The following is a 24668-nucleotide window of genomic DNA, read 5'->3' on the forward strand; positions in this document are numbered from 1 at the left end:
CTCAGTGAAATCCAGTAAACGTAACTGGTTAATTGGCTGTAGGGTTAGGCCATTATAGATGGCTTTCAACTGAAAACCAGCCCAGCTTCTCCTCTGACTCACAGGGAAGGGCTCTGGCACACAAAAATCTCTCAAAGGGCCTAAGGCAAAGTCTCTCTATGCAGTCTTAGCTCTCTTGGAACTCACTATACAAACAAGGCTGGCTCACAGAGCTCTCTATGCCTCTGCCTCCCTCCCAAGTGCTGGAATTAAAGGTGTGCACCACCATGCCTGGGTCCTAGAACCTTTTATGATAGGTTTTTTGTTGTTGTTGTTTTTTGGTTTTTGGTTTTTTTTTCAGTATTTGTCTAAGGTTCTTGAAGGTTGCAGAAAAAAGACAAGGCCATCAGTAGGGCTTTCAGGCAGATCCCCGGATGCTCAATACTAGCTTCCAGGAATGAAAAGAGCAGTTCCAGGGTGGGCCAGTGTCTCTGCTATAGAACCCCTCTTACGGAGCATGTATCCACAGCATGGCTTGTTTTTTTTTTTTTAAACTGGCTTGTCTTGGGTATTGATTGGACAGTAAATGTTGAGTTCAGGAGTGTTGCTTGCTTGGGCCCTGCAATCTCAGCATGTGGGAGGCTCAAGCACTGTAAGTGTAGGTATGTAGCAAAAATGTCACCTCAAAAAATAAAAAGTACCTAGGCAGTGGTGATGCAGGTCTTTAGTCCCAGCACTTGGGAGGCAGACACAGGCAGATCTCTAAGTTCGAGGCCAGTCTGGTTTACAGAGTGAGTTCTAGGACAGCCAAGGCCATACAGAGAAACCCTGTTTCAAAAAAACCTAAATAAATGTAGTAAGCAAATAATTGGTTTGTTATGTGAACTAACAAATAGTGCTGCTTGTTTTCTTGCTGTTTTCTTTTACATTTTACATTTTACATTTAATTGTTGGGACTTTAATTTTCTCGTAACCGAATACTTGTGTGCAGATCTGTGTAAACCCAATATCCCTTTGCCCCGGTGGATTAAGGAAAGACCGGGTAGCATTCAAACTCTCACTTTGTTGTGAGTAGCTATCACCTAACACTCCCAAACCCTGGGATGTATGAGTTGGAGAAAATCATGGACTGCTTTCTCCATCTCCTTTTTGTCTGTCTCTAATCTGGACACTTTGTACTTCTTCCTGCCAGCTACAGTGTGGACTTGAGTCCAGAGCAAGAGGGACAGACTCATCTTGCAAGGAAGAAGGAAGTCCTTTTTTTTTTAATAACACAGGTCTAACTTTTTTTTTAACCTTTATTTTCTGTGGATTGGTGTTTTGCCTGCATGTGTCTATGTGAGGGTGTCAGATCTTGGAGTTACAGACAGTTGTGAGCTTCCATGTGGGTTCTGGGATTTGAACTTGGCTCCTCTGGAAGAACAGGCAGTACCCTTAATTGTTGAGCCATCTCTCCATCCCCAAGAAGGAAGTCTTAAAGATGAGCAGAGCCCAGCAGTGACACCTTGCTGCAAAGCGGAAGAGCCAGATCAGGTATGGAGACTGCACCCTGGCTTGTCCTGGTCTCCATGGAGTAAGTCTGTGAGGCCATGAAATAAAAGCAGAACAAAACAAAATAAAACAAACAAACAAAAACCCTGAAAGTAAGTTTTCCTTTAACACTGTGAAAGATGGAAAGTTCTGGAACTCAAGCTATAGCTGAATTATCTGCCGAGAACCCTGCAAGCTCCCGGCCACGACTGCTCCCAACACAAAGCATCAAGAATGGACGTCCATCTGGGAATTTTGACTTATTATTAATTATATACACAATGAAATGGCCTGAGCCACTTTGTAAAGACTTCACTGTGTCAAAAATCTATGAATGGAGTTAGGGTGTAAGAGGCCTCTTTGGTATTGTATGCAAGCATCTTTTCTGTAGATGTTAAAACTGTTACATGTAAAAACTTTCCACAAACATAGCTAGGAGACACAGGTACTTCTCAGGGGTACTACTCAATGGTAATAAAGCCAAGTCCCATGGGCTAGCACATGGATTAGGTAGTTACACAGGTAAGAGAAGACTCTTGCCTCTCGCATTTTGATCGTGGGTATCCCCATCAAATAGAACGTATTACCTAAAGTTCAAACCTCTTAATGAATAGGCATGTGTCTTGGTGACAGCGTACTTGCCTACTATGCATAAGGCCCTGGGTTCAACCCCAAGTACTGGGTAGGGGATGTCATTGTTTCTCCCTTAGGGGCTTGTTGTCTGTCAAGTGGAAATACTAAGAACGTTGAATGTTATCCTATCACAACATGAGATTCTAATGCTAAAGACACTGAGAAATCGGGCTGAATTTCAGGTAGGACTTTCCTTTCTGCTCACTGGCTTTCAAAGAATTGGAAGGTGCTACGCAAGCTGTAGGGAAAGAAATCACCGACAGCCCTATCCTGCTCCGACCCTGTGGCTACAGTAGTGACCTGCCTGGCAAGTATGCCCACCAGTACAACAGTAGCGTGACCATTATGGTTTCTGATTGGATTTGAGGCCCACGCCACAGGAGGAAACTCATGTCTGGCACTGTAAATCTGGTCAAGGACACTTGACTGTGGTGTTAGAGGCCCTAGTGGGATTCTACAAAAGCACAAAGGTCAAATAAATGATCTAAGGACAAATAAAATTACATAATTAAAACAACCAAATTAGCAGTATCTAATACTGCAAACATTATAGTTTTCCGAAGTTAAATGCAGACATTATATTTGATAATTGAAAATTTTGAGGGCTGGGCATGGTGGCACACACCTTTAACCCCATCACTTGGGAGGCAGAAGCAGGTGGATTGATGTGAGTTCAAGGTCAGCCTGGTCTACAAAGTGAGTCCAGGACAGCCAAGACTACACAAAGAAACTCTGTCTGGAGAAAAGAAAAAAGAAAGAAAGAAAGAAAGAAAGAAAGAAAGAAAGAAAGAAAGAAAAGAAAAGAAAATAACTGAAGATCTAGGAGCAGTGAGATGGCTCAATCAGTAAAGATGTTTGTGGCCAATTGTGATGACCTGAGTTCAATCTCTGAAATACACACAGTAGAATGAAAAGGCTAACTCCTGCTGGTTGTCCTTCATCTCCACACACACACTGTGAGACACCCACATCTCCTCACACACGCCTCACCATGATCTGTCACTCCAGCTCTAGTTGTGCCTAACACCCTGTTCTGGTCTTGAAAAGCACCATCACACATGTGCATATACACATAAGCACCATCAGACAGTCATACACACATCAATCTTCTAAAGTGATTTGGTCAACTCAATCAAATGCAGCATCTCCAAATTCAACATAAAAACAAACCAAAAAAAAAAAAAAATGAGGAAGAATGATCTATTGTCCTTCTCCTATCAGCCTTTCACAAATGAACCTTCTGAGTTTGTGTTTCTAAGTTCCACATATTTGCACTACTCCAACTCACAAAACTCAGATGAGAACACACTCTGGGCAGGCTCCTCAGGAGTGTCGGAGCAGTTCTGTGTTCTCCCGTCATCCCGTTTGTGAAACCTGAGAGGTCCACCACGATCATGCCAATGGTGAACAGTTTCCTAGAAGAACGTGTAGAACTCAGAAAAGCCGTTATGTTCTTTTTAACTGCAACCAGCCACACTTTAATCCCAACACTTGGGAGGCAGAGGCAGGTGGATCTCTGTGAGTTCAAGGCCAGCCTGGTCCACAAAGCAAGTCCAGGACAGCCAAGTCTACACAGAGAAACCTTGTCTCAAAAAAACAAAAAAAGAAGTGTCTAGGCAAAGGGCCAGAATGCTCCAGACACAGACAGCCCAGTTGTCCTTGCCCAATAGAGTCACAAGGGCGACTTTTGCTTCTCCCAGGGGCAAGGTATGGTAATATCAGCCCATGGAGCTATTGCAAGCCAGGGAAGCTCACCCTGAAAGGCTCCAATCTCCCAGGAAGGGACCTCGGCCTATCCCTTAGAGTCACCTGGAAGTTTTTAAAGAACACCAGTGCCAGGGCCTTTGAGTCACATCCATTAAATCGGGTTCTCTGGACATCTTCCAGCTGTGTGGTGCACTTAATGAAATAGTTCCACATAATTACAAAGTACACAGGCTAGGGTGTAGTCACAATTTGAGGCAGCCATCAGCACTATCTAATACAGAACCGCTCCACAACTCCGAAGTTTAAAAAAAAACAAAAACAAAAACAAAACTCCGTAGGTATTTAGGGAGACACGGATGATCTGCTCTTTGCTTCCTTGGGTCCCTGATTTCCGTCTTGAAACATTTCTCTACTCTGGAAGTTTCTTATAAATGGAATCAAATACTTTCTAGTCTTCTAAGTGCAGCACTTCCCAGTCTTTTCACAGCTCATCTGTGCCAAGCACATCTACCAAAACTTAACTCTTTGTGAGGTATGAATGATGTCCATTGAATGCTTGTGCCATATGGGTGTCTGCACACTCATTGGTCAGTGGCACACTCTCACTGTTTCCACCTTGTAAATTTTACAAAACGCTCTCACCGACACTCACGCAGCAAATTTTGTGTGACTGCACTTTCAGTGCAATTGTTCCATTCTGTGACAGCTCCTCTGACTTTCTGAAGAACTTCCAAAACCTGCCCATCGGCAATGGATGAGGCTCCTAGCTTCTCCCCAGTTTCATCCATATTTATGGCTTACTTAGCTTCGTTTCTTTAATTGGCTAATTAACTGTGTGGCATCTAAGTGGGAGTCAGAAGGCAACTTTCAGACTCAGGTCTCTTCTTCTACCATGTGGGAGACAAGGATTGAACTCAGGTTGTCAGGTTTGGTGACAGGCACCTTTACTTACGAAACCATCTCGCCAGCCTGGTACCTGACCCCAGGACCTAAAGCAAGATAGCCAAGCGCTCCACTGCTGATCTGTAGCTCCAGCCTCCTGTTATTTGTGGCCTGGTCTACAGATCGACTGTGGATTATTTAATCCAAGGTCACAAAGGTCTATACTTATATGTCCTCCTAAGAGTCTCTATTTTGAGTGAGGTTTTTTGTTTTGTTTTGTTTCTTTTTTATTGATTGTGTAGTGTGTCTTTGCACATACACACCACAGGCCACACACACACACACACACACACACACACACACACACACACACACAGGGTCAAGGACAACTTTCAGGAATTGGTTCTTTCCTTCCACTTGGGTTCTGGGTTGAACTCGGGTTGTCAAGGTTGCACGGCCAGCACCTTACTTGCTGAGCCACCTTACTGGCCCATTGAATGAAGTTTTCTTAGGATGAGAGTAGGGATCCAAGCTAACTCTTTCATGTGTAGAAGTCCAAGGAACTTTCCAGCACCATTTTTTGAAGACACATTTCCCCCCTTTGACTGATCCTGGCACCTTTGTTATGTTTGCCGGGTCATGTTTAAATAAATATAAAAAAAAAACTAAATCAAACTGTAGACTGTGTCATTATGCCAGGTCATCTATATAATCTATATCTGCTGAAGTTCAGAGTTTAAACTGGATCTTTTGAGTCATCTTCTCATCCCAGTAAAAACATATGCTTGGTCCTGCTCAACCACTCAAAGCGTGTACTCAAGAGTGAGTGATATACCCATGGGAGACACAGGCTACCCAATGAAGGGCCTTTATTTGCCAGGGGTGCAGAGCAAGCTCCTGCCAGAAAGACCTTTCAAGGCAGGCTAAGATTTATGAAGCCCAAACCCACCGTTACGTCATAGCGGAGGCAGGCCAAGGGGTGGATGTTTCTAGATTTTCAGTTTAGTTGGTTAAAGCAATTTGTTTTATGTGGTAGAACAATGGATGTCCTAAAGTTCTGGCTTCATGAGAATGTTCTGCTCAATAGGATGTGCTTGGGGGTACAGGGTGGCTGGGGACCAAATGGGTGGAGCACAACAGCTGAAATTAGAACAAACTGGAGTCACTTTGGGGTTTCAGTAAGGAACTCTTTTCTCTTTAGTTTTTCTAAGACACAATCTTGCTATGTAGACAGGCTAGCGCTAAATGCTCAATCTTCCTGCCTCAGTCTCCTAAAAGTGCTAAGATTACAGATGCATGCTACCACGCCCTGCATCCCACCACACCCAGCCCAGTGATGAGCTGCTTCTTCTTCTTCTTCTTCTTCTTCTTCTTCTTCTTCTTCTTCTTCTTCTTCTTCTTCTTCTTCCTTTTTAAAGACAGGGTCACTCTAAAGAACTCACATAAGTTCAGGCTGGCCTTAAACTTGTGGCAGTCCTCTTGCCCAGGCCTCCCAAGTACAGAGACTACAGGCTGGCACCACCTCACCTTGCTCTGTCATAAACAGTACTTTAAATCATAAAACTTAGATAATGTAAGATTGTTTTATCATTAAAAATCCTTTTATCCTCCCTTATCATTAACTCTATTGCATTTGATCATTCTTTTTTATTAATTTATTCATATTACACCTCAATTGTTATCCCATCCTTTGTTTCCTCCTGTTCCTCCCTCCCTCCCCCTTTCACCCTCTTCCTCTCCCCTATGACTGTAACTGAAGGGGACCTCTTCCCCCACTTTATGGTCATAGGCTATCAAGTCTCTTGTTGATAACCTGTTATCCTTCCTCTGAGTGTCACTGGGTTTCCCCATCAAGGGGACGTGGTCGAATATGGGGCACCAAAGTTTATGTGAAAGTCAGTCCCCGCTCTCCACTCAACTGTGGAGAATGTCCTGTCCATTGGCTAGATCTGGGTAGGGGTTCGATGTTTACTGCATGTATTGTCCTTGGTTGGTGCCAAAGTTTGAGCAGAACTCCTGGGCTTAGATCCACCCATCATAATGTTCTTACAGGTTTCTAGGACCCTCTGGATTCTTCTATTTCCCCATTCTCCCATATTTCTCTAGCCTAGAGTCCCAATAGGATGTCCTCACATCTATCCCAATTTCCTGGTAAGTGAAGACTTCCATGGGACATGCCCCTTGAGCTAGTGTCCAATTATGAGCGCGCCTCTGGCAGAGGCAATTGACGTGGTGGCATTTGATCATTCTTGAGGAGGGTTCTGTGGAAGAGTGGGAGGAAGGATAGAGGGAGGCAGAGTGGTCAAGGACACCATGAGAAGAACACAGAGTCAATTAACCTGGGCCCATGGGGGGCTCACAGAGTGAACCACCAACCAAAGAACATTCTTGGAGTGGACCTACACCCCCTACACATATGTAGCAGATGTTGTGCAGCTTGGCCAACACGTAGGTTCCCTAACAATTGGGAGTAGGGATGCCTCTGACTCCTTTGCCTACCTTTGGATCCCTTTCCCCTAGCCGGGCAGCTTCTCAGGCTTCAATGGAAGAGGATGCCCTTAGTCCTGATGCAATTTGAAGTGCCAGGGTGGGTTGGTACCCCTAGGGGAGGCCTCCCCTTCTCTGAGAAGGAGAGGGGAGCATGGAAGAAGAGAGCATGAAGGTGGTGCTGGGAGGAGAGGAGGGAAGGGGCCAGGAACAGGCTACAAATAATAAATAAATAAATAAATTAATTAATTAATTAATTTTTAAAAACATACACTTGGGGGTGGAGAGCAAAGGTAGGAATAGTGGTGAGGTCCATTGCGTCACCTGCTGGCTGTTACTGTGCAGTGCAGAACAAGGGAACACTAGGAAATCTCAACTCCCCTCCCCCTTCATCTTCACAGTACCTTTTCTAAATAAATGTTACCCTTGTTTCAAATTCTTAGAAGTTGAGTTCTAAATCAAACACTTTATGAATAGCCTAGCTGCTGTCTTTGCTTCCAAAGCCAAAATTCATTTCCTGCAAACCATGCCACCTCCCCAAATGCAGTCGTCATGAGAAGTCAGTGCGTAACTCTTTCTGCACTCTCTTCCAAGCTGTGCAGAAAAAAAAAAAAAAGGCACTCCGCGTCTCTGACCACAAACATGAGTGGCAGGGGCCGCCCCTGCTGACTCGCTAACAGAAAAGCTCCCTACTCACGACTGTCTCTTCTGCTCACAGTCGCCTCCTGCTCTGTGCAAAAGCTAGCCAGGGCAGAGAAATTCTTCCCCAGAGGATGGTTGGGCTTTCTCTGCAATCCTTCTCTTTCCCTAATCAGAGCCCCAAAGCTACTATATCCATGAGCCTCCTGACGTAGCCAGTGGGGCCAGCTATCCCCAGAGGCAGCTGTTGGCATTGTTCTGGTTTGTGGGCGAATGTGGCTGGCCACTAGCTCCACGGGTTTGGCAAGTGTGAGGTGGTTTCTTTTTCAGTTTCCCTCTGGAAGTCTTTGCTTGCAAGCTCTGCCCATTCATTCTTGGCTCTTTGCTTTCACATAAGTTGCTTGTGCTCCCACAGCCTAGGTTTCCATGCATTCGAGTCTCAAATACCTATTCTGGGGCCGGAGGATCCCTCTCTTCAGAACAGAAATTGAACTTTTAGGGAGCCCAAGTTCAGTTCCCAGCACCCACCTAGGGCAATTCATAATCACCTGTAATTCCAGCTCCAGGGGATCAGATGCCCCCTCCTGGCCTCTGTGAGTACCTGCACTCACACGCACATGCCTACACACAGACACATGCACAATTTTAAAGTTTGGGGAAAAAATTAAAATATTTTAAAAGAATGATCATTTCATAGGATCTCGTGACAAATGTATGAGGCTTGGTGTGAACCACTTATCAGGAAATGACACAATAATGTCTTGGAAGTGGTACAGAAAACCCATAGGGAAATGAAAGTGAGAGATGCCTGTCTCTACAGACATCATTCAGCAAGAGGGAGTATTACTCATAAATAAAGAGACCCCACCATGTTTAGTGTGCTGTAAATATCAAATGGAATCCCACAGCCCTATCCTCTTTTGCCTTGGGCTTCATGCTATAGGTTTGGATAGCATTTGTCCCCCCCCCCCCAAAGAGTCATGTGCTTCTAGCTTGATGACATTGGTGTGGGGAAGGGAACTAATGGACTAGGACACTGGAGTGCCACCTTCACAGGGTCTGTCTCATGGGTGGGCTCAGACTCACAGCCATGGATTAGAATCATCTGTCTGGAGTGGGTTGTTATAAATGTGTGTGCCTGGGTTTTCCTGACCTCTCCTCTCCTGAGTTACTGTGAGATCGCTCTCTTTTACAGGGGCCTCACCACCAGGATGCCATCCACTCTGTTTTGATGTAATGGGAAAGCGCTCACCAGGAGCGGATTTAGACAAGGTCCATCTTAGACCTTCTCTGCTTCTAAAATTATAGGCCAGATAAGTCATTTAAAAGGGAGGATCACCCAGCTTCATGCATTTTGGTATAGCAACAGAAAACAGACTAATACAAGGCTCATTGTCAATCCTCCATGCAAAGCCATGGCACTGTGACCTTGCTCACATTTATGAGTTTTGATACCTCTTAAAAACTGCCCTGTAGGACCTTTTATAACGTAAGAAACGTTAGAAAACCCTCACAATACGCTGTCCCAGTGACCCAGTGATACTGTTAAAAGGCAAATCATTTTACTGGCTACAGCAGGTTTGAGAAACGGTTGTGTGAAGTTGCTCTGTAGAATCTGGTGTTTTTAAGGGACACCCAACCTCACGCAATAAACTACTCTCCCTAAAAGACACATGGTCATTGTGAGAAGAAGACTCAGCAAGATTGTTTATTTGTTGAGATAGGGTCTCATTCTCTAGCCCAGGCTAGCCCAGAACTCACTAAGCATCCCAGGCCGGTCTCAGGGTCACAGCAATCCTCCATCTTCCATCTCCCACGTGTTGGCATTATTGGTATGCACCACCACACTTGGCTCGCCCTCAGGTTCTAAGATTATACTCCTGCTAGTCACATCCTGATTGTTGTTTTTAAATCTCAGTAACCCCGCAATGTTACTGATGTCATTGTTTCACAGGTGAAGGAGCTGAGGCAGCAGATAATAAATAGGAAAAGACAAGGTCTGGCTGTAGAGCGTAACAAAATTAATGCCCTCGTACTCTATACCGTGACACGACACACTCTATTGTGTGTCAGATTTTATATTGTTGCTATTTAACATTATTGATGAGCATATTTTGTATTAACTCTCTTCATTGTTGTTGTTGTTGTTGTTGTTTTGGTTTTTGAGACAGGGCCTGTACAGCCCTGGCTGTCCTGGAACTCACTTTGTAGACCAGGCTGCCCTTTAACTTACAGAAACCCACCTGCCTCTGCTTCCCAAGTCCTGGGATGAAAGGTAATGTACTACCATGCTCAGCCTATGAATTAACCTTATCCTTTGGGGGTTGTATAAGCTTGGTGAATGGATTTACTGCAATCCACTCAGCCAACAGCCTTCCTTCTGTGACCATTGCTCACTTGCTCGCATTTTGCTACTGTGCTGGTTGCTGTAGTTACATGACGCAACACCAATATTTTGTACATCTGGGGGAGATGTTCCCTGTAAATCCCTAGGAATGAAATTGTAAGGCCAAAGCCGGGCGTGGTGGCGCACGCCTGTAATCCCAGCACTCGGGAGGCAGAGGCAGGCGGATCGCTGTGAGTTCGAGGCCAGCCTGGTCTACAAAGTGACTCCAGGACAGCCAAGGCTAACACAGAGAGACCTTGTCTCAAAAACAAACAAACAAACAAACAAAACAAAAAAAAAAACCAAAAAGAAATTGTAAGGCCAAAAGATTACAAATATTCATCTCATAAATATCGCCAAATCAAGAAGCAAGTGATAGGTCACAGATGGTTTCTAGTCATTGTATTTAAAAGTAAGAACTTTATTGAGCGCACTTTCACAAAGACATGCTTGTTTTCAGGTACTAAGTCTAAGTGCTTTGTAAGATTTGTTTCTTTAATCTTTAATACAGAAAAAAACATGTGTTTCTATGGATGTTGAGAATACTCTGATACATAAAGAGTAGAGCTTTCCCATAGCACTTGGGGATGAGAATATACATCTCCTGGGGGTTGGCAATAGAAGGTGTGAGGCTGGGGCAGGTGCCCGTGGGAACAGTGGTGCTCCTTTGAGACCAGGTCCACAATTAATGTAACCCTCATGGATAAACATTTCTTTGGGGAGGGGGTGCCAAATTAAGCTTTTCAAACAGAAAAAGACTTCGTTAGCTGAAGTTGTGGTGGCTGGCCATGTATTTTATTCTGTAATGCCCACAAAATAATACATTAATGGTAGTGCATTTTCCTTTTGGAGGGTGAGGGAGAGTGAGGCAAAGTTTCACGCATCCCAGGCTGGCCTCAAATTTTTTACTATAGCTGAGGATGACCTTGAACTCTTGATCTTCTTGCTTCCACCTCCCAAGTGCCTCACTGACCTATATCACATATTGAAATCAGTGTGTCTAAATTCAGGCCTTGAAGAAGGATTCTAATTACCCCACAGATACCTGCCTCCTTCTCGGAACTTTTATTTTTCCCACAAGAATAATTCAGTCACGATACAGTAACTATATACTATAATATAATATATAAGTTTATGTAGATCAAAGACATTATAAAGTAGACTGCATTTCTATTAAGCTACATACATTGGATATAGAGAGGTGAACTACAACCTATTTAAACATTGCAGAACTATTACATGGAGGTTGGCCAAGACTGGTCTTCCCCAATCATGGGGTTAATAAAAATGCAGCAGAAATCTAGCTGAATCCTTGGGACTCTCCCTGCCTTTCTCAAAGGAAAAATGTGCCTCAAAGTCATCATTTTCAAGTATGAGACCCTTTGGAGGTGGTTAACATTTGAATTTCTCAGTGAATACATATTTGTCCATACTCATTACAGAAAAGCCAGAACCTACAGAAAAACAAGATCTTAAGGAAAGCTATAATGCCACCATCACAATAGAAGCATCCTTAGCGTGTTGGACCACGTGCTCCTATGTTCTTTCCTGTCGCCCAGAATAATCACAGGTGGTTACAGTTGGGGATTTTCCTGGATTTTTGTTATTAGCATATATTGACCCATTCCCTCAGACTTGCAACATACATTGTTTCCAAACAATATATTTGTAAATGTAGGCACAACACACACACACATACGTACACACACACACACACACACACACACACACACACACTCATATGTACATGTAGTTATATTAGCGTGTTTTACTTTACATCATAGAATGCTTCCGTTTTTCTAGTATTTTCTATTATCCATACCTGGAACCAGTGAATGTTTCCATGAAAAGTCAGCGAGTTGAGATGTTAGATTGTGTAAACCACAGGCTTCTTTTGCAACCACTCAACCCTGCCACCACAGGAACATGTCAGAGGGTTTATAAATGCGTCACTTGGATGACGGTGCTCCAGTAACTCCTGCTCTTCCTCACTACCCGGAAGTCTTTCCTCAATCCTTGGGATGAAAGCTTGCTCATATCCTGCATCCTTCCTGAGCCTCAGCTAAGTCTCGTGCTTAGTAAGTTTTAAAACCCTTTCTTTCTCCATAAGTCCTACTGATGTCTAATTCAACCAGGACTAATCTGAAATTCCCTGCTGAGCCCTGGCCCCTTTATTCCAGGCTATGGCACCCCTTCAGCAGCTGCCACTGAGCAGGGGAGACACGGGACAACCAGAAGTGTGGAAAACCCACCCCAGCACTCAGGGAGGCAGAGGCCAGCCTGGCCTACAAAGCGAGTCCAGGACAGCCTAGGCTACACAGAGAAACCCTGCCTCAAAAAGCAAACAAACAAACAAACAAATCCCCTACTGGACTTAAACCTCAGAATTCCCCCAGAATGTCACATGCAGTGTGTTTCATGTGCACTGTGAATGTGTTACCACACTGGGCTCACTTTGCCACCACTACACAAGCCATTGAAATGAGAAGATGGCCAAGGACAGAGTTAGGGGAGAAGATCTCACCTCCCCAGAGATTGAGTTTAGAAATGGTTGCAGGGTGGGGAAAGATGCTTAGTGGTTAAGACATAATCAGAGCTTTTATCATCAAACACCATCATGGCCCATGTCAGATGTCCTCTACCCCTCTAAAATAGCAACTGTCCCCAGGAGAGCGGAATGCAAGGAGAGCCATGGCCCACTCTCCTCTCTTCTCTTCAGTCATATTCCTGTCACCTTGAAGGAGTAGATGAACCTGAAACTGAAAAGCAGATCAGACTTTTAGCCCTTGCACACTGTGTGCTTGATATGCTCTGGCTTCTACTCCTACATCTTTAATTGTGTAAAGGGCTTCACATCTCCAACAAGGAAACTGGAAAAGCACAGACACCCTACTAAGGCCGCACCGGAGCACTGCGCAGTCACAGCAGAGCTCCCCTCAGCTGCCTCATACTTTCTTTCTCTGTGGTCAGGAAAGCTCCAGAATTGTAGATAACAAATCTATTCCCCAAGCATCTTGTCAATCTAAAATGTGTGTGTGTGTGTGTATGCGCGTGCCATCATTTAGCCACAGGCATGAATTCAGAAACCTGGGCCCCATCCCCCTAGACATGGGACCCCCAGCCAGGTCATGGTGGGTGGGTGTGGCGAGGACACATGTCTGTCTTGGTTTCCCAATAGCATGAGGATGCCAGTGTCACTACTGATAGATAATGATAGAAGTGCTCACTTCTGCAGACCACCAGGATAATACCTTCCTGGGCTTGCCTTCTGATGCTGGTACATGAAAGCATTATCCTACTCTTCACCCCGAAGAGACTGGTTGGCACGTTTTCTTTAATTTGGCTCTCTCCTGCTCCCATCTACCTAGCAACTTTTCTCCTCCACTCTCTGGACAGCTACAGCACTGCAGCATCTGGGACATCTCTATAAACTATAACCCCAAAGTGTCACTCTCTGCTGCTCACAGGCAATACTTCAGGTTTTCCTTCCTGCCCCACATAGTTTCTTCATATCTAAATTGATAGCGAACTATTTGTCTGTCTGTCTGTCTGTCTGTCTGTTTTCGGCAGGGCTTCCACTATCTGAGTGGGCAATGAAAGGTTCGGGCCTGGTATTTGACTCTCCAAGTATAAGAGAAGCAGCCAAATACTAAAGCAAGGGAAGCCATTTCTTCAAGAGGGCGTATGTGCGGCACAAGGGCCACCCCTTGCCTCCCTGCCCCTGTTTCTCAAGTACAGCCGTTGGCATTTGCTGTCGAAAAGAGCTTCTACGGTTGCAGTGACATGGGGACAGAGGCCTTGACCCGGTAACTCAGGTGCCTTAGCTTGCCTCAGGTTTATAGCTGTATTGACGAAGCAGCTTTTGCCCTTAGTCAACCCCTTGTAATGAATCAATAGGCACAAGAAAAGTGATGTTCAATGCCAATCATTATGGAAATGCAAATCAAAACCCTGGGTGACATCATCTCACCCAAGTTAGAATGATTTCTATAGAAAGCCCCAAAATAGCAAAGGCTAGTGAGGCAGTGGAGAAAGGGAAACTCCCACTGGGGAACTCTCGGTAGGAATGTAAATTAGTACAGCTATTACAGAGAGGAGTTCCTCAAAAACATGAAACAAGACTGCCATCTGATCCAGCAACCCCACTTCTGGGTATGTACCCAAGGGAAATGAAATCACTATATCAAAGCCACGCCTACATTGCCTGTTAGAGCCTTATTCACAATGGCCAGGATATGGAATCGACCAAGGTGTCGGCTGGTGGATGAACAGATAAATAAAACAACATACACACTGGTGGTAGGATAGTATTTGGTCATGAAAAAGATGAAGTACTGTTATTTGCAACAGCACAGATGCAGCCAAAAGACAGTATGTTGAGCGAAGTAAAGCAGGCTTAGAAAGACAAATACTGTGTGTTCTTACTCACTTGTAGAAAAAAAAAATGTTGATATCATGGAAGTGGAGAGAAGAACAGTGGTGATCAGAGGCTGTCTAGGAAAACTACAGAGGAGAAGGAGTTTGGATAATTAGGAGCAAAAGACAATGGAAGAGTGAGTCCCTGGCTCCAGAGCACACTAGCTCACTCTGCGGTCGACATCAATTCCTTAGCTATTTCAATCAACTAGAAAAGATCGAAGGCTCCCAAAGCATAGAGTGATCGACGCTTGAGGTGACACAAATGGCGATTATCCTGATTTGATTATCACACGTAGTATACGTGAACTGAACCTTGGCACAGTACCCATAGGCATGTATACATGATACATGTGAATCTATAACATTAAATTCCATGAGGAATTTAAAGTGTTGCAGAAATGTAAGTCAAAAGACTAGCTCTGTCTATAAGTTTACCTTTTTAAAATAATCATCATGTTAATTAATATTAATATGACAGGTAACTAATAGTTTGGTAGACGTTATCCCCATCTCTTCTTTTTTTTAAAAAAAGATTTATTTATTTATTATGTATACAGTGCTCTGCCTGCATTTACACCTGCAGGCCAGAGCATCAGATCACATTATATGCGGTTGTGAGCCACCATGTGGTTGCTGGGAATTGAACTCATGACCTCTGGAAGAGCAGGCAGTGCTCTTAACTGCTGAGCCATCTCTCCAGCTCCATCCCCATCTCTTCTATGGTATGCCAGTAACTTATATTACATCCTATTACATGTTCCATTACAATAGCTAAGCCATCCTGCCTAGAAATAGGCCATGCCTAATTGCCACTTTGTTTCCAGAGGCATGTCTCTGAGTGTTATCCACGTGCAGGGAGTCTTTTCAGAGTTAGGAATCTGTGCAGGTTGCTGCGAAGGGACCTGGGACAGTGGAATCCGAGACCAAAAAGGGACATGGTTGTGTCTGCTCTCCATGCACCGCCCAGGTCCCCACCTCACACAACCCAGTGAGATCATGTCTGCCTCTGCTCCAACCTTCCTTACTTCCATGGTTAATGCCCAGGCGCTCTGCTCTCAAGCCTGTCCGCGTAGGGTGAGAAGCAGATCACAGAAGCTTTTCCCAGCCTTTTTTGAGCACAGATCACTCTGCTCTTACCTTATTATACAAGTCAGCTGTGTTCAACACGGGAAAATGAAGAAAGGATACTATCAGCCAGGCGTGGTGGCGCACACCTTTAATCCCAGCACTCAGGAGGCAGAGGCAGGCGGATCTCTGAGTTCGAGGCCAGCCTGGTCTACAAAGCGAGTTCAGGACAGCGAAGGCTACACAGAGAGACCCTGTCTCAAAAAGTCAAAAACCAAAAACCAAAAAAAAAAAAAAAAAGGAAAGAAAGAAAGAAAGGATACTATCCAGTCTTCCCACACAGAAAAAGCCACATTGATGTTCTAAATGAAAGCTTCCTGCTTGATATCAAAACCAACATCATAGCGGGAAGCACTGTTTGGACACTTGATGTAGTTGTGGCCTCCGAGAATTAGGAAATGAATCATTTTTCTATGGTCAGAAGACCATGAAGACACAGGTGGATAATATGTTGCTTAGAAGTCTTTATAAACTTTAAAAAGCTGGAAATATTCTTAGTAAAAAAGCTTAAGTGGCATTAGGTTTTCAATTTATTTTTGGATATCAACATATTCTCAGCAAGAGCTGAAAAGAAATGGGCTGTAAGGAAGTTAGCCCAAACCTTGTTCCTGGCTCTTGCCTGAGACATGCAGGCTTTTCATCCATCCTGCCACCTGGTGGATGTGACTGTCACTGTACCTCTGTAGCCCTCTCTTCGCTGAAAGCCTAGGATTGATTGCTGCCACTTTTGTTTTAAGAGGTTGCTGTACATAGATAGTATCCAAAAGAATTGCTGCTTGGAACTGGGCGTGGTGGTGCACACCTTTAATCCCAGCACTCGGGAGGCAGAGGCAGGCGGATCGCTGTGAGTTTGAGGCCAGCTTGGTCTGCAGAGAGAGTCCAGGACAGGCAAGGCTACACAGAGAAATTCTGTCTCGAAAAACAAAACAACAACAACAACAAAAAAAAAAAAAAAAAAAAAAAAAAGAGAGAGAGAGAGAATTGCTGCTTGGAGCAGGGGTGTCTTGTTAAACTCTAGATTACTGCACCCCAACCCCAGGGTTTCTGCTTCAGTAGGTCTGGTGTGAAATCCAAGGATCTTCATTTCTTCCAAGGGATCTGTACAAGGCGAAGACCTTGGTGGTCCATGAATCTGTTCTTATTTCAGGCTAACTGCAAAGTATCTGTCAACCCTACCCTTCTCTCTGAACTACACTGCCTCGTTCTTGTGATGAAATCCTGGAGGATCTCATGTGTGACAAAATATATATAATGATACAACACCCCGCAACTCCATCCCCCCACTAAAAGTGCTTTGGTTTTTGACAAATGTCCACCCAAAGACCCATGTGATAAAGGCATGGTCTCTAGCCTCTGGCACCATTCAGAGATGGCAGAGCATTTTGGAGGTGGGTATGACTGAAGGCAATTGGTCACTGGAGGCATGAACTTGAAGCAGATGTGGGAGCCACTCAGTGCGCCTCCCTCTTTTTTTTTTCCTGCTGCCTGCCCTGAGGTAGGCAGTTTTCTCTGCCACATGGTCCAATTATGAGGCACAGTTTTACTACACCGCCCCCCAAAATGATGGAGCTGACTAACTACGGATGGATACTCGTGAATCTATGAGCCAGAATAGATCTCGCCTCTTTGTAAGTTGTTTACCTCAGATAAATGTCATCAGAAACACAGGAAATTATCTAAAAGGCAGGCACAAAGTTAAAACAGAATTACAAAATAAGGGCTGGGGAAATGGCTCAGCAGCTAGGAGCTCTAGCTGCTCTTCCAGAGGGCTCAGGTTCAATTCCCAGCAGCCACATGGTGCCTCATGACTGTCTATAACTCAAGTTCCAGGGGGATCTGGAACCCTCACACAAACATACATGCAGATAGGACACCAATGTACATTAAAAAAATAAGTGAATAAATAAAATCATTTTTAAAAGAATTTCAGACTAGTTTGTTGCTGTTTAAATGCTGTAAGAATACGGTGTTCTTCAGCAGCTGCCCCCACCACTGTTTTGCTCAGAAATGTACTCTCCAAACCCCTGTTCCCCTCAGGAGTGCAGCGTGGGGGCACTGTTAGCATCTCATAGAGTTAACCACGTGATGAATCTTAGGCAGCTTGGACACTGAAACAAAGAGGATGCCAGGCCCTATTCCCAGGCTAAGCTCTGAGATTTGGGTGCCAAGTGAGCAGACGTGGGGAGCTATGCAGGTACACAGAGGTGAGGTGTGGATATGCAAGTTCACAGAGCGGAGACATGGGTGAGGGAGACAGAAAGACAGGTGGTGAAGCTGGGCCTCAGCTAGGGCAATGACGCAGTGGGTACGAGCTCTTGCTGCACAACTACAACGGTGTGAGTTTGAATTCCTCATCCACACTACAAGACAGGTGTGGCCATCCTTGGGCCTATACATTTAGGGCACTATATATGGTATGGGAGACAGGAGGATCATGGGGATTTGCTGGCTGCCAGCGTAGCTCCACTTCAGTGAGAGACTCTGTCTCAGGGGGATAATATAGAGAGTGGGACACCTGATGTCCTTTTTTGGCCTGTTTACATGAGTACCTTAGGCATGTGCACCTACAAAGACACACATGTATACACCAATACACACATAGCCCACAAACATGAAGAGGAGGAGGAGGAAGAGAAAAGAAGGAAGCAGCATCTATATAAAATTGCGCTAGGCACGGCCATGTGTGAAATGGAGCTAGCCCTTGAGAAATTTTGTAACAACAGGGATAGATTTTGGGGGATACACATATGCATTGGTGTGTGTGTGTGTGTGTGTGTGTGTGTGTGTGTGTGTGTGTGTGTAATGCAGCACATTCAAGTGCACAGTGTATACTAATCCCTTTCTCCCCGTCCCATTTCTCTGTCATTCTTTGATAATCTCAATATATAAGGCAGAGGGGTTATTTTTCTCCACTTGGCGTGCTGGTATGAAAGCAAGTCATTAGTCAATGCTTAGAAAAGATCTCTCACTCAGAAATGACACATACTTATCAGGACTAGGCTTCCAAATGCCTAAGTTGCGTATGCCAGCCTGGCTCAGTGGGAGGGAGTGTGACATCTTCTCTCTGTCTTGGCCCATCTACGGTGTACCAAAGGAGACCACTCAGCAGCCGATGCCGGAGCTGAAGGACATGTCCTTGATTGCACAGGTGTCTGCTAGGCTGGGGTCAAGTGCAGATAAGCTGGCTCTGGTGCTCATCAGACATTTACCAGCTACGCTATGTGGATCTGGTTCAGATGACAGGTACAGTGGGAGGACACGTGCTCCTCATTCTCCTGGGACACGGACCTTACCCTACGGTCCCCAACAGGTCTCACGCTCTAGTTTCAGAGCATACGCGACAGGACAGCTGGTATTTGGAACAGCTCAGTTCTTACTAATCAGTGTGGGCAACAACTCTTTTGCCTTGCAAATGTTCTGATCAAGAGCGGGAGCCCTTTAGGGGATGACAGTCCCCTAGACGGTACTGTGCTCTTTATTCCCTCTGACTTTTAAAAATCCTGCCCCAACCAATGACTCCTTAGCAGAAATTGTTCGCATGCTATGCTTCTCGGCTTCTGTATAGGACTCACGAACACATATATGATCGCTGAGCTAGTAGCTCTCCTCCACTAAGCCCTGGGGTTTCTTCATGGCTCAGTTACAATGTCTGGTGGAATAAGACGTGCGCAGGTCCTGACGCCTTTTAACTTATTTACTTTGTAGTGTTTCCTTAGTATTTCACACACTTCTACACAAGTTGTGTGTAAGTGGCCTGTTCCAGAGACCATAAATACAAACTAGCAATCCCTTTTGTACAGTCCTGAATGCAGACAGCTTAGAGGATGCTGTGCCAAGAGCGGGGATACGTACAAACTATATTTTTTCCTCATCTCATATACCCAATAAAGCACAGCCCCTGTCAGTGGCATCAGAGAAAGCAGCCCTGAAACGCCATCAGCAACCTGAGGAGATACTTTTCTACCCAGGGACATCCACTCAGGTAAAGCCAGGTCTTTGACTATACCACAGAAAAGAACCTCAAGGTGAGCCAGAGGAGAGCAAGGTTAGTGAGTTTAAGTATTTAGACAGGGAAATGGATAGGACAAGGATAGTACAGGTCAAAGACATAAGGGCAGGCTGGCTCGCTCCCTCTCTCCTCTCTCTCCCTCTCCCTGTTCCTCTCTCTCTCCCCCTCCATCTTGCCCTCTTCCCTCTCTCCCCCTCCCCTCCCCCTCCCTCCCTCCCTCCCTCCCTCCCTCCCTCTCTCTCTCTCTCTCTCTCTCTCTCTCTCTCTCTCTCTCTCTCTCTCTCTCTCGTTTTTCAAGACAAGGTTTTTCTGTGCAGTTCTGGCTGTCCTGGAACTCACCCTGTAGACCAGGCTTGCCTCAAACTCAGAGATCTGCCTGCATCTGCCTCCCCAGTGCTAGAATTAAAAGCATGTGCCACCACTACCCAGTTGAGTGTGGACTTCTAAAGGCAAGAATCACACACACACACACACATACACATATATGTTCCAAATGTGTGTGTATGTATATATATATATGTATGTATGTATGTATGTATATATGTATGTATGTATATATATGGTTTGTGATTTCTAAATTACATCAAAGAATGTCTTTTACCAAAAAAAGGTTGAAAGTTAAGTAATGTTTTTTAAATCAAGTTAATTTTTTAAAAGTATATTATGTGTATGGATGTTTGGTCTGTATGTATGTCTGTGTACCACATGTGCAGCTGGTTCCCACAGAGGCCAGATCCCCTAAGACCTGGAGTTGAAGACAATTGTGAGCCACCATGTGGGTGCTGGTAACTGAGCCCGGGTCCTCAGAAAGAGCAGCTAGTGCTCTTAATCATGAAGCCATCTCTTCAGCTCCCAGAATCAAAGTAAAAAATGTAAAGTAAACCTCTGTGATCTAGCTGGCTTACCTTTCCTATCTTAAAGAATTCCTTTTATAAATGAAATCAGTAGATGGTTTACAAGGTGTATTGTATAGATTTAGAGATGAAAAGGAAGACCCATACGGTTCAACTCAAGGCCACCAACACTTTGGTCCCAAATAAGCATAATTCGTTCTTTTAAACATCCTTGGCAACAGGAGATGCAAACTATCTCCCAGGGTGAGAGGCTCCTTTCTCTCCCCATCACCCTCTCATCTCTCTCCTCTTTCTGTCCTGCTTCATCCTCACTTCACATATGGGAACCCTGAGGCCTGAGGGGCCTCGCCTGTACTGTTTCTTGGAAAGATGCCTGGCTGAAACTACACATCAAACTCTCACTTTTAATATCCTTCAATATTTCTTCCTCATATGATTTAAGAGAGAGAGGACTGGGTTAGTGGAATGTAAAAGACAGAGCTGAGGTGACAGTAAAGCAGACACAGCTCCTCCACACCTGCACACAAATTCCTTGGGGCAATCAACACTGTAACTGACAAACCCACCTGACTGGATTGCCTGTTGGAGTATTAACCCCAGGAATTGCTGGTGGAAAGCTTCATCTGTTCACCTGGAAGGCAGGTGAACAGTCACTTCCTTGGCTCACATCTGGAGTGTGTGTCTACTCAAGCACCAGTCTTGTTGACTTCTTGGTCTACACAATGGAAAATGAGTGTGTGTGTGTGTGTGTGTGTGTGTGTGTGTGTGTGTGTGTGTGTGTGTGTCTCAGAGTTTAAGGCTCTACTTAATTGGCAGCATAACGTGATATAGCACAGGTTAAATATATAGCAAGGGCATCTGTGGAGAGAGAGCTAGAGCTGGCAGAGAAGCCAGTCTCATTTTTTGCAAGTGAAGAACCCGGTCAACCCATGCAAAATGCAAATGAAGTCATCCTGGGCAAGCGAGGTGGCTTTTGGTTTCTACTTTTTATTTCTGTAAATAAAACACTATCTGTCTTGGTTGGGGTTTCTCTTGCTGGGGTGAAGCACCATGCCCATAAATAACTTGGGGAAGGAAGGGCACATTTCAGCTTACAGCTCTCGGGTCATACTTCATTGCTGAAGGAAGTCAGGGCAGGGACCTGGAGGCAGAAGCTGATGCAGAGGTCATGGAGGGATGCTTCTTTTTTAACTGATTTATTCAGATTACATCTCAATTGTTATCCCATCACTTGTATCCTCCCATTCCTCCCTCCCTTCTTCTTTCATCCTATTCCCCTCCCCTAGGTCTGTGACAGAAGGGGACCTCCTCCCCCACCATATGGTCACAGCCTATCAAGCCTTATCTTGGTAGCCTTCCTATTCTTTCTCTGAGTGCCATCAGGGCTCCCCACCATGGGGAAGTGGTCAAATATGGGGCACCAGAGTTCATGTCAGAGTCAGTCCCCACTTTCCACACAACTGTGGTTAATGTTCTGTCCCTTGGCTAGATCTGAGTAGGGGTTCAATATTTACTGCATGTATTGTCCTTGGTGGGTGCAGTAGTTTAAACAGACCCCCCTGGGTCCAGATCCACCCATCATGATGTTCTTCTTGTAGGTTTCTAGAACCCTTTGGGTCCTTCTATTTCCCCACTCTTCCATACTTCTCTCACCTAGAGTCCTAATAGGAGGTCCCCACATCTATCCCAATCTCCTGGTAAGTGAAGACTTTCATGGGACATGCCTTTTGGGCTAGTGCCCAATTATAAGTGAGTATATACCATGTGAGTCTTTCTGCTTCTGGATTAACTCACTCAGTATGATCATTTCTAGTTCCATCCATTTGTCCACAAATTTCAGGGTTTCCTTGTTTTTAATAGCTGAGTAGTATTCCATAGTGCAAATGTACTACAGCTTTGTTTTTATCTATTCTTCAACTGAGGGACATTTAGGTTGTTTCCAGGTTCTGGCTATTATGACTAAGGCTGCTATGAACATGGTTGAGCATGTGTCCTTGTTGTGTGATGGAACACCTTCTGGGTATATTCCAAGAAGTGGAATAGCTGAGTCTTGAGGTAGCCCTATTCCCAGAATTCTGAGAAAGCGCCAGATTGATTTCCAAAGTGGTTGTACAAGTTTGCACTCCCAACAGCAATGAAGGAGTGTTCTCCACATCCTGGCCAGTGTGTGCTGTCACTTGAGTTTTTGATCCTGGTCATTCTGATGGGTGTAAGATGGAATCTCAGAGTCATTTTTATTTGCATTTCTCTGATGACTAAGGACATTGAGCATTTCTTTAAGTGTTTCTCAGCCCTTCTGTTGAGAATTCTCTGTTTAATTCTGAGCCCCATTTCTTAATTGGGTTATTTGGTTTGGTGGTGTTTAATTTCTTGAGCTCTTTATATATTTTGGATACTAGACCTTTGTCATATGTAGGGTTGGTGAAGATCTTTTCCCAGTCTGTAGGCTGTTGCTTTGTTCTGTTGACAGTGTCTCCTGCCTTACAGAAGCTTCTCAGCCTCATGACCTTAAGGCCTGGGCTGTTGGAGTTCTGTTCAGGAAGTTGTCTCCTGTGCCAATGATTCCCAGGCTCTTTCCTACTTTTTCTTCTAACAGATTTAATGTCTCTAGTTTTATGTTGAGGTCTTTAATGTACTTGGTCTTGAGCTTTGTGCATGGTAATAAATATGGGTCTACTTGCATTTTTCTACATGTAGACATCCAGTTAGACCAGCACAATTTGTTGAAGATGTTGTCGTTTTCCATTGGCTTCTTTGTCAAAAATCAAGTGTCCATATGTATGTGGATTTATTTCTGGGTCTTCATTCTCATTCCATTGATCAACCAGCCTATTGCTGTGGCAGTACCATGCTGTTTTAATTAATGTTGTTCTATAGTACAGCTTGAGATCAGGTATGGAGATTCCTCTGGAGGATCTTTTATTGTACACGATTGTTTTAGCTATCCTGAGTTTTTTTGTTTTTCCATATGAAGTTGAGAATTGATATTTCAATGTCTTTAAAAAATTGTGTAAGTATTTTGATAGGGATTGCATTCAATCTATAAATTGCTTTTGGTAAGATGGCCATTTTTACTACGTTAATTCTCCCAATCCTTGAACAAGGGAGATATTTCCATCTTCTGATGTCATCTTCAATATCCTTCATCAGAGATTTGACTTTTTTTTTTCAAACAAGTCTTTCACTTGCTTGGTTAGAGTTACTCCTAGATATTTTATATTGCTTGTGGCTATCGTGAAGGGTATAGTTTCCCTAATTTCTTCCTCTGTCATTTTACATAGGAAGGCTACTGGCTTTTTTGTATCTAGCCATTTTGCTGAAGGTGTTTATCAGCTGTAGGAGTTCTCTGGTGGAATTGTGGGGGTCAGTTATGTGCACTATCATATCTGCAAATAGGGATAATTTGACTTCCTCTTTTCCCATTTGGATTTCCTTGATCTCCTTTTGCTGTCTTATTACTCTAGCTAGAACTTCAAGAACTATATTGAAGAGATATGGAGAAAGTGGGCAGCCTTGCCTGGTCCCTAAAATTTAGAGAAATCTCCTTTTAATTTTCTAATTAATTTTATTTTGGCTATTGGCTTGCTGTATATAGCCTTTATTATGTTTAGGTATGTGTCTTGTATTGGAGGGATGCTTCTTACTGGCTTGCTCCTTGTGACTTGCACAATCTGCTTTCTTACAGCACCCAGGACCACCAGCCCAGGGGTGGCATCCCCCCATAGCCTTTCCCATAAATCACTACTTTTAAAAAATGTCCTACAGACATTTATTTATTTATTAGGCCAATCTGGTGGGGGTGTTTTCTCAATTTCAGTTTCTCAGTTAAGGTCCTCTCTTCCGAAATGGCCCCCACCTGTGTCAAGTTGACACTGTCTTTGTTCTCAGCCTGCAGGGCTTCTGTGGGCTGTTTTGTTTGTCTCTAGCTTCCTCCTTTAAAGTGGAAACTCCTAAAGAATGCCCCATACCTGTTGCCCCCATAAGCCCTACACACAGTGGCAGACTCATAAGCAGTGTT

Source organism: Acomys minous (assembly GCF_964271855.1).
Source record: "Acomys minous genome assembly, chromosome: 12".
NCBI lineage: Eukaryota > Metazoa > Chordata > Mammalia > Rodentia > Muridae > Acomys > Acomys minous.